The sequence below is a fragment of the Kogia breviceps genome, chromosome 1 (genome assembly GCF_026419965.1).
Source record: "Kogia breviceps isolate mKogBre1 chromosome 1, mKogBre1 haplotype 1, whole genome shotgun sequence".
Classification (NCBI taxonomy): domain Eukaryota; kingdom Metazoa; phylum Chordata; class Mammalia; order Artiodactyla; family Physeteridae; genus Kogia; species Kogia breviceps.
In genome coordinates this window covers 86,270,859-86,283,237 of record NC_081310.1, presented here as the reverse complement: position 1 = coordinate 86,283,237, position 12,379 = coordinate 86,270,859, and the positions used below count along the sequence as shown (strand labels likewise).

General features: G+C 40.8%; 2 protein-coding genes and 1 non-coding gene across 11 annotated transcripts in view; 1 reads left to right on the top strand and 2 right to left on the bottom strand.

Moving 5' to 3' along the window:
• Positions 1–1,109, bottom strand: part of DAP3 (death associated protein 3) — a 30,958-nt gene extending 29,849 nt beyond the window's left edge. Inside the window, exon 1 of the mRNA XM_067037834.1 lies at positions 856–1,109. The gene's annotated coding sequence lies outside the window, so the exon portion shown is untranslated. The remainder of the gene's footprint in view (positions 1–855) is intronic.
• Positions 21–12,379, top strand: part of ASH1L (ASH1 like histone lysine methyltransferase) — a 207,335-nt gene continuing 194,976 nt past the window's right edge. The window contains exons 1-2 of one of the 9 annotated variants that reach the window (XM_067037683.1): positions 21–90; positions 847–986. The gene's annotated coding sequence lies outside the window, so the exon portion shown is untranslated. The other 8 variants (XM_067037687.1, XM_067037648.1, XM_067037675.1 and 5 more) reach the window with 8 other exon arrangements.
• TRNAG-GCC (transfer RNA glycine (anticodon GCC)) lies at positions 10,599–10,671 on the bottom strand. Its single transcript has one exon. It is a non-coding gene; the product is annotated as a tRNA-Gly (tRNA).

Sequence of the window (12,379 nt, the reverse complement as noted above, 5' to 3'; positions counted from 1 at the left end):
AGGGGCGCTAGGCCGCCCCCAACCAGCTCACTGCGGCCGGGACGAGGCAGGGAAAGGGAGCCGCGACGTCGCGGCGCCGCTGCCAGCGAGGTAAGTAGTCCTAAGTGTCTATCCGCCACTCGGGGTTCCGCCTTTCCTAACGGCAAGCTCTGCCGGCTTCGCCTGTCGTTTTCACCCCCGCTTCTGCAGCCGACAGGAATGGAACAGTCCCGCGAGGGGATTGTGGGAGGCGCACGCGCGAGGTGTGGAGGGTTTGTGGAGGGGGGGGCCGGCGGAGGAGGAGGCGGCGGCGGCAGTGGCGGCGGTTGGTGGCAGTGGGGGCGGGGAAGGGGGGGAGGAGAGGAGAGGAGGTGGAGGAGGAGGCTTGGGCTCTCGCTGTCGAAGGTACGCGTGAGGGCCCGCGGTAGAACTGGCTTGACAGGGGCCAAGGGGAAGTGGGGGACTGTGCGAGGAGGCGCCCCAGAGCGAGTGCGTACTGGCTGGCGGGCGCGCAAGGCGGCCGAAGGCGGTGGTTGGTGGGAGCAGCGAGCGACGAGCCCAGATATACTCTGGCGCGTGCGGGCGGCCGTGCGCGCTCCGCCGCCCGAGTCGGGTGAGGGGGGAGGACGAAGGGGGAAAACGCGAGGAGGGAGGAGTGGGAGGTGGGGGGGCACGAGGCGCCCTTCGCTCCCTCCCTCCCGAGGAGCTGCCGCCGCCGCCGCTCTGCCGCCGCCGCTCCCGCCGCCATTTTGGGTTCGCTTTGCGGAGGGGGAGACGATCCTCGTCTCGGTTGCGGGACCCGCCTCCCCTCAGTTTCCCCCGCTTAGCCCCACGCCTTTCCCCTCTCCTCTCTCGCATTTCCGCCAGTCCGCTCACCCGCTGGCCGCCTCCTGACAAGCGGGAGGGATCCGCTGTGGACCAAGGGAAGCGGAGGAGCCTGGTGGCGGCCGCCCCCTCTTCCCCACTTCCCTGCACTCTCATCTCTCTCGGCCTCGGCCTCTGACACGGTGAGTAGAATCGCCTGGGGAGGCCTTTGGGCCTAGGTACTCCCTCAGCGACTTAGTCCTTGGTTTCCTGGGAGCTACTGTCATCTCCCGGACCTGGACCTCCGGGAGAGCGGTGGTAAGGATGGGGGAGGGGAGAGTAGGGAAGGGGATCCTGAGCTTACCGGGAAGTCCCTCCTGGCGGGGGTGAAGGGGTGTCCCTGACAGGCGGACTCCTGGCTTGGGGGAGGGGGCGGGAAAGTAAGCGCGTGGAGGCGGAGTCGGCTGTGCCCCTGACAGGTTAGTTTGTTGTGGAGGTAGGATTGGGGCATCCCCCATAGTCCTGTTTGTTTCGTTTAAGGGATAAGAGCGGCAGGAGGAAAGATCTTCTGAGCGTAGTTTACCTGTACGATCAGATCTGTGGTGTCCCTGACACGCTGAACTGTATGTAGGAAGGATAGAATGATCTCAGTGTTACAAGTTTAATAAAGGTTACTGGCTAATTTGTGCATTGAAAGACATGGTTTTGGTCTGGAAGATAGATGGTATGTTGGTGTATAGCGGCTGTGTTTGTGTGTGTATGCGAAGAAGGAAAGTGTTCGGAAGAGTTTGCTTGTATTTGTATAAGTGTAATGGAGTTCTACTTACAAGTTAGCTTATTTTAAAAATAAAACTTGGGGTGTTCCCTGCTGGTTGATATGTATGTGTATTTTAGGGTTTGGGAGTGCCTTAATATTTGCTGGGAAAGAGGAGTCATGGCAGTGTTTTAGAAATACAGCATGTAAATGTGGGGTCAGGGATGGGAGAGACTTGTCATAGCCAGTTATTCTTAAGAATAGTTTGTTCCTCAGGATAGAGTGAACTGTAGATGTAAGGCCCAGAACATTTTTACTTGAACAATTACTATGAGGGTATAAAGAATGAATGGCCTTCTTGTTGATCTGAGTTTATATTAACACTTTATAATGGAATAAAACATTTTTATTGTTCAGAATGCTCTTGCAGTTTGTTTGTGATCCTAAATAAATCTCTGAAAATGGTGGGATGGGTGTTCCCTCCCATTTTACAAAATAGCAAATTGAGGCATAAAGAGATAATTTTTCCAAGGTCATGTGTTAAATTGGTGACAAACTTGGGTCTATAACAGATATTTTGACTACTAGTTCAGTAGTATATTCACCATACCATGGCGTCTCAGGAGGTCTGTGTCAGGCAGTTCTGAGTTTATTGGAAAGATAGGGTTATATTGACTGGTTGGATGGTATTTGGTAGAGATCAGTTGTGTCAGACAGAACTTAGGTTGTCCTTGCCAGGTTAGCCTGTGAGAAATGGGTATTCCATGACTGTATTACTTTCTGTTTATGGAGGAAGCATAGCATAGCATTTCTGACACTTTAGCTTGTATGTTTGAGGGAGCCATGTTTAATTTGTACCATAGCAGCTGCATGGGGGCTGACAGCTTAACTTTAAGGGAGGAAGGATCTTCTTAGATTCATTCAACAAATATTCGTTGAATAAGTCTTCAATAAATGCTCCCTGCCTTGGGGTGGGAATAATCAAGGTGACCCTTTTGAAACAGCCTGGGTACATATGAGGGGATTTGTCTTGACAGCGATAAATACTGAGACAGTGATACATATCGAGTCGAGTGAGGCTCACAGGTCAGTGTGGAGTTGAAACTAGAAAACCTTCCTAAAAAGCCTATTCAGTTTGGAGGGAATTTAGATCTTCCAGACATTTTACTACGGAAGGATACAAGTGTATTTAAGCATCTAATAGGGTGGCCAGTTTGTGGTACAGTGTGCTGCCTTTTGCATTTTCTTTTGGCATTTCCGAGTAAACTGCTTTGGGGATCTGGAATTGTTAATATATGTGCCAGTGGATATTGGAACTTTTTGGCTTGGCTGAAGAAATTCTTCCAGAGGCTAATTTTGTACTAAGAATCCCCTCTATGAATATGAGGGAAGAATACTTGAATTAAGCCAACTTAACTATTTCTTGGAAAATGGAATGTTTTTGATTTGCTAGATTAGCGGTTCTTAAAAGTTTTTTTGGGTCACTTATTCTTCTGAGAATCTGATGGAAAAACCCTCATTATAGAAAATGAGCATGAGCACAGTCGCACAAATTATGCATACAAATTTCAGAAACTTAAATTGTAGTGAAGTATTGACAGAACCAATTTATATTCAGGTCTCATTTAAAAGCCTTTTTTAAAAAAAATAGTTTTGTTTGGGGGTAGAGATGTTGGTACGAGTTTCAGGTGAAAGGTTCTTTGACAGTGAGCATGCTGACGATAAGGAGAACTTTAAGATCTTTGTTTTTTATTCTTTATTCTTTGCAGATTGATTTCTCCAGTGTTAATACATGATTCTGAATTAGTTGATAAGAGAATATAACACAAATGTTTATAGCTTTATTCTTTTTCATTATAATAATAATTTGTATTCTCAAACTCATCGGTTTCCAGTTTTGCATTGGGACTGAGGTGTTTTGAAGCTCATTTCCTGGCATTTATCTTAGTTATAACAAATGTTATTGAGTTATTTTTATGCAAGGGACACAAAGATGAATAATATATGGCTTCTGTCCTTGAAGCTATTCTAATCGTGTTGAAGCTATGAATTGCATGATAGTGGGGGCTTTCTAAAGGGCAAGGTGGATTGAAGCATGTTCCTAGAAGTTGAGATTTCATGACTTAATTGCAGAGAGGTTTTGCTATTCTTAGGAAGTTACAAAGTCTTCACATTCTGTATGCAACTTTGTAGCTTAAAAAATGTGTTTTAATATCATTTGATATTTTGGGATGAAGAAACTCTGGTTTGAAAAGGAGGCAAATGTCGGTAGCATTCCTGATCTTGTCTGGGATGTATTTCTATAGTGAGTTTATGTGAAAAGGTCTTAATGTCATTTTGGATATGCATGTATCTAGACAACACTTCTGGGAAGAAATCCAGTAGCTATTTGACAGACTACCCATGAATCTAGTACTGAAAATTAAAAGTAATTACTGAATTTTTTTTTTTTAAGAAGATGTTGGGGGTAGGAGTTTATTAATTAATTAATTTATTTTTGCTGTGTTGGGTCTTTGTTTCTGTGCGAGGGCTTTCTCTAGTTGTGGCAAGCGGGGGCCACTCTTCATCGCGGTGCACGGGCCTCTCACTATTGCGGCCTCTCTTGTTGCGGAGCACAGGCTCCAGACGCACAGGCTCAGTAGTTGTGGCTCACGGGCCTAGTTGCTTCACGGTGTGTGGGATCCTCCCAGACCAGGGCTCGAACCCGTGTCCCCTGCATTAGAAGGCAGATTCTCAACCACTGCGCCACCAGGGAAGCCCCCTGAATTTTTAAAGAAAAGAAATTCAGAAAGGTGTTTTAATAGTACAGATTATAGGATTCAGTAAGATAATGGAGATATCTTAAGAAAAATGGTCTGATTGTCTCTTTATTGTCATGTCCTCTGTGTAAGAATGTCATGTAAATTTGTGAAAAGTTTAATACTTTATGTAATTTTTAACTTGGGTAGTAGGTTCATGGTTTTTGGGGTTTTTTTAATAGCATGTCATATGTGTGTGTAGTGTGTCTATATCTGTGCGAATGGATAACATAATGTATGTAGTCTCCTATAATGTATGAGATACTTCACAATTTAAAAAAACAGTGCTTGCAATAATTACAAAAAATACACAGGATCTTTAAGGATCGGGAATAGAAAGTGATTTTGATGTCTTATTCTTGAGTTGTATTCTAAAACATGGAGTATAACTTCCCTTTATCTTGCTAAGCACTGTGTCTTTATAGTATTAGCAATACCACTTGAAGCTTTATTCTAAGTCTTCCATGCCTTACAAATAAAGAATTTGGACACATTCAGTCCTGCCTAAAGTGATCTACCTGCACACAGTGGAAAAGTTTTACCATATGTGTAGGTGGTGCGTCTCCATTAAATAATTTCATATTCTTGAGTTATGCATGTTGATCTGAGTCTTTTAAAGGTAACATAACACCTTATATTACCTTATATTATAATCCACTGTGAGGTCTGCTTTGTGCCAGCCTTTCCAGAAGCATGAGATATCTTAACCCTGGCTATCATAAGAGAGGGAAACGAAAGTAGTTTTTGTTTTGAGCTATATTGCTAGTCTTTTAAAAAAAATCATCCTTCTTTAAATTACTTGTAATTTATTTGGTTTATATTCTTTCCTTTGGAGAGGTTAGATTTTCATACTTATGATTTGCCGTCTTAGTTAATGATAACTGTCATTTCATGGTTTAGAAATCACTTTCTTAAAAAAAAAATCACTTTCTCAGTGACTGTCTCATTGGGGGTGTTGGTGGCAGTGTGATTTTTTTTTTCCCTTCTATTTTTTGGCCACGCCACCCAGCTTGAGAGATATTAATCCCCCAACCAGGGATTGAATCCTTGCCCCCTGCAGTGGAAGTTCCGTGTCTTAACCACTGGACCATCAGGAAGTCCCGGCAGTGTGATGTTGACACAATATAATAAATTATGGCTTCAAGTAATGATGAAATTTAACTAATAATCTTATTGCTATTTCAGAGTTCTGTTTCCTTCATTGAGCATCTAACTTTTTTATGCTTGAGTAGTATATAAAATTTTATTTTTAGCATTAATAGTTTTTGCTTTCCATAGTTTTTAGTCATTTGCTCACAGACATACGCAAGTTGATGACAGGAGTGTATACTTTTTTTTTTCATTTAATTCTGTTCCTTTTTTTAAGTGAGTGTGGAAAATTTCTAACATATACAGAAATGAAGAGAATAGTATAGAGTTCTCATGTACTTAACATCCAACTTCAACAGTTATTCACACCCAAGTTATCACACTATATCCAATCTACTAGCCTCTCTTCCTCCTCCCTCGCTTTGCTTATTTGGAAGTGAATCTTCCAGATGTTATATCATTTCATCCATAAATTCAGTGTGTACATTCTTTTCATTCTTAAGTGGGGAATTATTTCCCCATAGTTAGGTTTATATAACTTTTAAAATAAACTAATGATAGTTGGAACTACACTGCTCATACCAAATACTTCCAATCTGTATTACCTGTCAATAGGAATTCCCTCTGCAAACTAAAAGAAATGAGCTGAATAGAAATTTACCTCACTGCCTTTAGATGTTTGCATTGAAAAATGCAGTTAGTTGCTATGTTTCCTAGAAAAGTTTATCAGCTTTTTTCAAACACACAAGTGAGAAATAATGTCTTTTAGTTCTTTCGTTTGTTTTGTGTTTTTAGTCATAGTGACAAGATGCTAAAAACATTTCCTGGTTACTCTTGGTTCCTCTTGATTTTCTAACTGGATCCAGTTACCACAAAGAAATCAGATGATACTGGTGATGTTGAATAGGAGGGGAAATTGGTCTAAAATCAACTTGCTTTTTAAAGAGAATGAAATACACCTTGTTTTGAGTTTTTAAATTCTGTTTGTGGATGTTTGAAAATACATATCAAAAAAACCCTAAATACATTTCATTGCTTAAACTGCTAAATATGAACCATGTTACAGAGCATGGTTATGATGAGTAGAAATACTGTAGAAAAAGAAAGTAAATATTCCTATTGAGTTATGAAAATGAAACAGTATAGAGATTTGAAGTGGTTGCCAGTAAAGTAGAATATAGATGTATATCCTTTCCTTCCAGAAAAGGCTGACAGATGAATGTGAATTCCATCACTAATGAAAGTTTGGTCAACTTATCTTTTGTTATATCTTATGTTATAGTCCCACAGTAAATAAATCATGAATCTTTGACTTAATCTTCTTGTTTTACATTTTGTTCTATCTTTTCTACACTTGATACCAACTCACTCCTCTCATTCAGTTTTATTTGTCCTAAGACCACAGGTGGACAGTGTGTCAGATTATAAAGGAGCTATATCATGGCTTCTAGGTGTAAATGACATTGAGAATGTGGTAGAGACATTCCTTATGATAAGGTTTCTTAAATTCAGCACTGCTGAAAATGAAAGCCCTAGAGTTTAAATAGTAACATTTAAAGCTTAACAGGGCTTAATGGAGAGAATTTAAAAGATTGTCTTTGAAAGAAAAACTACTAATTCTGACATTTGAAAAAATGGAGTGAATTAATCATGTATAATCATTATGGGTTGAACAATATTTTATATATATTATATATATATTATATATATATATGAGGATACAAAGATTGGAGAATAAGAATCTCAAACAAGTAGAGAGTCCATGTATATGATTGATAACTAAATGATAACCCAAGTTGGAAAGTTAAAGTTTAGATGCAGAAGCATATCAAAGAAAAAAGAGCAATCACCTTAAAAATGTAATTAGAGATTTAAGTTAATTATAAAAATAATTCTGAGTGTGTGTTTAAGGGGGAAAAAACCCCTCAGATGTAGAGCAAATCAGGGTTTTATTTCTTCTGAACAGTAATTCTTCTGTTTGTTCATTGATTCATTCATCATTCAACCACCGAACATTTTTTCAGTACTTACTCCATTTGCATTTCTGTGCTTAGGTGTTGGGAAAAAATTAGGATTTTTTTTTTTTTTGGTTGGTTTTTTTTGCCTGAAGCGAGTTGTGAATCTAGTAAGAGAAACATCATGTTAACAAACTTAATATATGATGTAATACATTTCTCCCAGGTAGAGAGGGGAGAAAGTTATTAAGTCTGTGGGGAGAAAGGAAAGGTTAGGGATGGCTTCTGACCAATGGGAAGAGACAGGTTTTAAAGGATAAATATGAGTTATTCAGTAAGGTATAGCAAGAGCATTCTAGGTAGAAGAAGATCATCTGCAAGGGTATGAAAGTGAATATAACATAGCAGAATGAGTTCAAGGGACTGTAATTTGAATCACTATAGAACTTTCCACCCATTCCCCTATGATTTCCTGTGTCTTCAGTGCTATATAAGGTTGGCCTTTGTGCTTAGAGATCATCAAAAAAATAAAGATGGAACTATGTTCAGTACACTCTACTTACACAAAATAGTATATTCTTATAGTTAAAGGTAATTTTAACAAAGATTCAAATCAAGAAAATAATTGGTTCTCTTTTAGTTACTCAGAAAATTTTTACTAGAATACACTCCTTCAGCATTTTAGTTAATCGGGGCTTGTCTACAATAGTTACCCAGCCAAATAAAATGACATATAATTGCTTTTATTAATAATGAAAAATCTCCCAGCCTCCACATTGGTATATTTCTCCTCAATTTGTTGCAAATTTCAAATAGTGATTAAGACTGTGGACTCTAAAATCTGATTGAGGGACTTTCCTGGTGGTCCAGTGGTTAAGACTCTGCACTTCCACTGCAGGGGGCACGGGTTCAATCCCTGGTTGGTGAACTAAGATCCAGCAAGCCACGCAGTGTGGACCAAAAAAAAATCAAATTGAGTAAGCTCAGATTCCAGTTTTGCTACTTACTGTGTAACCTTTAGCAAAATACTAAAATACTTATGGTCTTTAGTTTCCTTGACTGTAAAATGATAATACTTATAGCAAAGGATTTTAGGAGGATTGTATGAGATAATATGTGTAAGTTCTTAGCATAATTTATGTCATGTAGCAAGTGCATAGTACAGATTTGCTGTTATTTCATTTCCTGAAAAGAGAAATTTTTTAAGGAAAGCAAATGACCTCCCTTATATATATGAGGTAAGAATATGTAAAATACATTTGTGAAAGTGTGTATAAACAACTTATTTACATGTATACATGTTTTTTCCTGATTCTTGGTTTATCTTATTTGCCTCACATGTGAATTCTACTTTTGTTTTTTTTCCACTTAACTCCAGGTTAGGTGTTTGTGTTTGGCTTCATTTTACCTTCTTAACCAAATCAAGGATTTGTCTCCAAAGTGAACAGGAATATATCTCACTGTGTGAATATTTTGGGGTGGAGAACCTTAAGTCTTTGAACAGAATTGAGTTTAGTTATGACAGTTCTCTTTTTAAAGCTGATCCCAGGACTTCCCTGGTGGCGCAGTGGTTAAGAATCTGCCTGCCAATGCAGGGGCCACGGGTTCTCGCTCTGCTCTGGGAAGATCCCAAGTGCCGTGGAGCAACTGAGCCCGCGTGCCACAACTACTGAGCCTGCACTCTAGAGCCTGCGAACCACAACTACTGAGCTCATGTGCCACAACTACTGAAGCCCACACGCCTAGAGCTCGTGCTCTGCAACAAGAGAAGCCACAGCAATAAGCCCGTGCACCGCAACGAAGACCCAACTCAGCCAAAAATAAATAAATTTATTTTTTTTTAAAAAAAGCTGATTAGTATTTCCTTTGATCTTTAGGAGCCCAGTGTAGTCTTCTAAAGCAGAACCCATCTCTTTTATTAAACCACCTCATTTGATTGAGAAAAAAGACCAACATGTATTCACTGAGTGATTATTATGTGCCAGGCACTAGGATACAGTCACGAACAAATAAGGTCCTTGGGCATTTTCCTTTTCCTTCGCCAGGACAAAATCTTTCAGTATTGATTTAACATATTGCTACCATCATATTACATGTGGTTCAAGCAAAACTCGTTCTTAAGGTATAGTAAAGATTTCTTGGGATATGTTATTTTCTGCCAGAGCAAATCAATTCTAGGAAAAAATCTCTAACTCTTGAGGAATCTTTATTGTGTGCCTATGTTTTATCAAGGCAGTCCATTGGACAGTTAGGCCTTTGGGGTATCAGTGGGTTAAGTCCTCTGTTCAGAGTCAGATAAAAACCAGCATTCTGCCTCCTCTGCCTTCCAACAGAAGGCATTCAACAAGTATTGATTGTATACAGTTGGCCCTCCGTATCCATGGGTTCTGTGTCTGCAGATTCAACCGACCACAGATCAGAAATATTTGGGGGAAAAGAAATTCCAGAAAGTTCCAAAATGCAAACGTGAATTTGCCTCATGCCGTCAACTATATAGCATTTACATTGTAGTATTTACGACTATTTATGTAGCATACACATTGCATTAGATATTATAAGAAATCTAGAGATGGTTTAAAGCAGCAGTCCCCCACCTTTTTGGCACCAGGGGCTGCTTTCGTGGAAGACGATTTTTCCATGGACGGGCTGGGGATGGTTCAGGTGGTAATGTGAGCGATGGGGAGTGGCAGATTAAGCTTTGCTCACTCACCCGCTGCTCACCTCCTGCTGTGTGGCCCGGTTCCTAACAGGCTGCGGACCACTACGGGTCTGCAGCCTGGGGTTTGAGGACACTTGGTTTAAAGTATAGAGGAGGATGTGCTTAGGTTATATGGAAATACTATGCCATTTTGTATAAGGGACTTGAGCATCCCATGGGTTTTGGTATCTGTCAGGGGTCTTGGAACCAACCACCTGCAGATACCGAGGGAGAACTGTACTTTATGCCAAGTACTGTGCTAAGCCCGGGGGATAGAGCAGTGAATAATGATAGTCAAGAATCACTGCCATCATGGTACTCACTTTCTGGTGAGTGCTAAGATAGATATTGTATACATGGATATGATGTCATAGCATTCCAGTGATAAGTGTTTTGTTTTTTTACTATTTATTTATTTGGCTGTGTGGGGTCTTACTTGCAGCAAGCGGGGTCTTCGTTGTGGCATGCAGGATCTTTTAGTTGCGGCATGTGGGCTTTTAGTTACGGCATGTGGGATCTATTTCCCTGACCAGGGATCGAACCCAGGCCCCCTGCGTTGGCAGCACGGAGTCTTAACCACTGGACCACCAGGGATGTCCTTCAGTGATAAGTGTTGTAAAGGAAATGTAAACAAGGTAAGGGGATATTAGGTAGTTAGGGAAGTCCTTTGAGGCAGTAGTAGTTGAGCAGAAATCTGAATGATACGAAGGACCCCATGAATCTATATGGGGCATAAGCATAAGTGCTGAGGCAGTAGTGTGGTGTATTTCAGAAATGGGAAAGAGCTGGAACAGAGTAATGTGGGGAAGAATAATAGAAAATAGGGAGGGGCTTCCCTGGTGGCGCAGTGGTTGAGGGTCAGCCAGCCAATGCAGGGGATGTGGGTTCGTGCCCTGGTCTGGGAGGATCCCACATGCCGTGGAGTGGCTGGGCCCGTGAGCCATGGCCACTGAGCCTGCGCGTCCGGAGCCTGTGCTCCGCAGCGGGAGAGGCCACAACAGTGAGAGGCCCGCGTACCACACACACACACACACAAAAAAAAAAAAAAAAAATAGGGAGAAGAGGTAGCCAGGGCCTAGCTACTGTAGGGACTTTTAAGACTTGACTAAGTTTCTAGGTTTTATTCTGGACTTGATAGGAAGCTATTGGGAGGTTTTGAGCAGGGAAATGACTTGGTCTAATATATACACTTTGGAAGACAAGGGTAATGCAACCAGAGTGATCAGTTAGTAGGAGGTTGTGATATTTGAGGCAAGAGATGATTATGAGTTGAACCTGAAGTGTTATCAGGGAGATGGATTGGGGGATATATTTTGAAGGTAGTAGGGAGGATAACCTGGATTGGATGTGTGGTCTGAGTAAAAGAGTAAGTCAAGAATGATTCCAGTGATGGCCTTCACATTTGGATGCTAGTTACTGAGATGACGAACACTAGGAGAAACGGGTTGCGGGAATGCAGATATGTTTGGTTTGGATATACTGACTTTAAGTTTTCTATTAAATGTTTCTGATTGAGATATTGAGTAGGACAGGACAGTTGGATATGTAAGTCTCGAGGTTGGGGCAAATGTAAATTTGGGAGTTGATCAGTGTAGAGATGCTGTTTAGAGCCATGGGACTTCATGAGATTACCTGCATAGTCAATGTAGAGAAGAGATGAAGTTCTTGGACTGAGTTGTGGAGTATTCTTGACACTTACTAAAATTCCAGGGTTGAAAGAATCTTTTGATAATTTTAGGGATAATACTTCGCTGAGTAAGAAAACCTAGCAAGTACTAAACTAGTCAAGACATAGAGACAAAAATAAAATGGTTGAGGAACAAATTGCTATTCTTTTATCTGTTAAATAGCTCTTTGTGTCGCAGAGCTCAGAACACTCATTTTATGTGAAATTAAGAACCAGAGTACCTATTTCTACTTGGTTACTCTGAAAAGATGGCCAGAATGGTCATTAGCTTCCTAGATATCTGTTGTGGAGGGCAACGTAAGGTAAAACAAATAAATACAAGTTTATAAAGTAATGAATGAGGTGTCAAAAGACGTGAAGCTGCTTACTCATTAACATGATAACCATTTCTAGCTTTGAAAATTTAGAGTAAGAATGAGATCAAGCTGTCTCCTAATTTCTTGTGTAGCCTATCATTGGGCATTGTTATACCTTTCTTTTATTAAGCTGATTTTTCATCTGTGGACTTAATTAGTCAACATACCTAACCTCCTAGAATACATTTGTAAGATGTAACTAATAGTAACTCTTAGGGGCTTAATATCATTTAGGTTGACTTACTGCATTTTGCAGGAC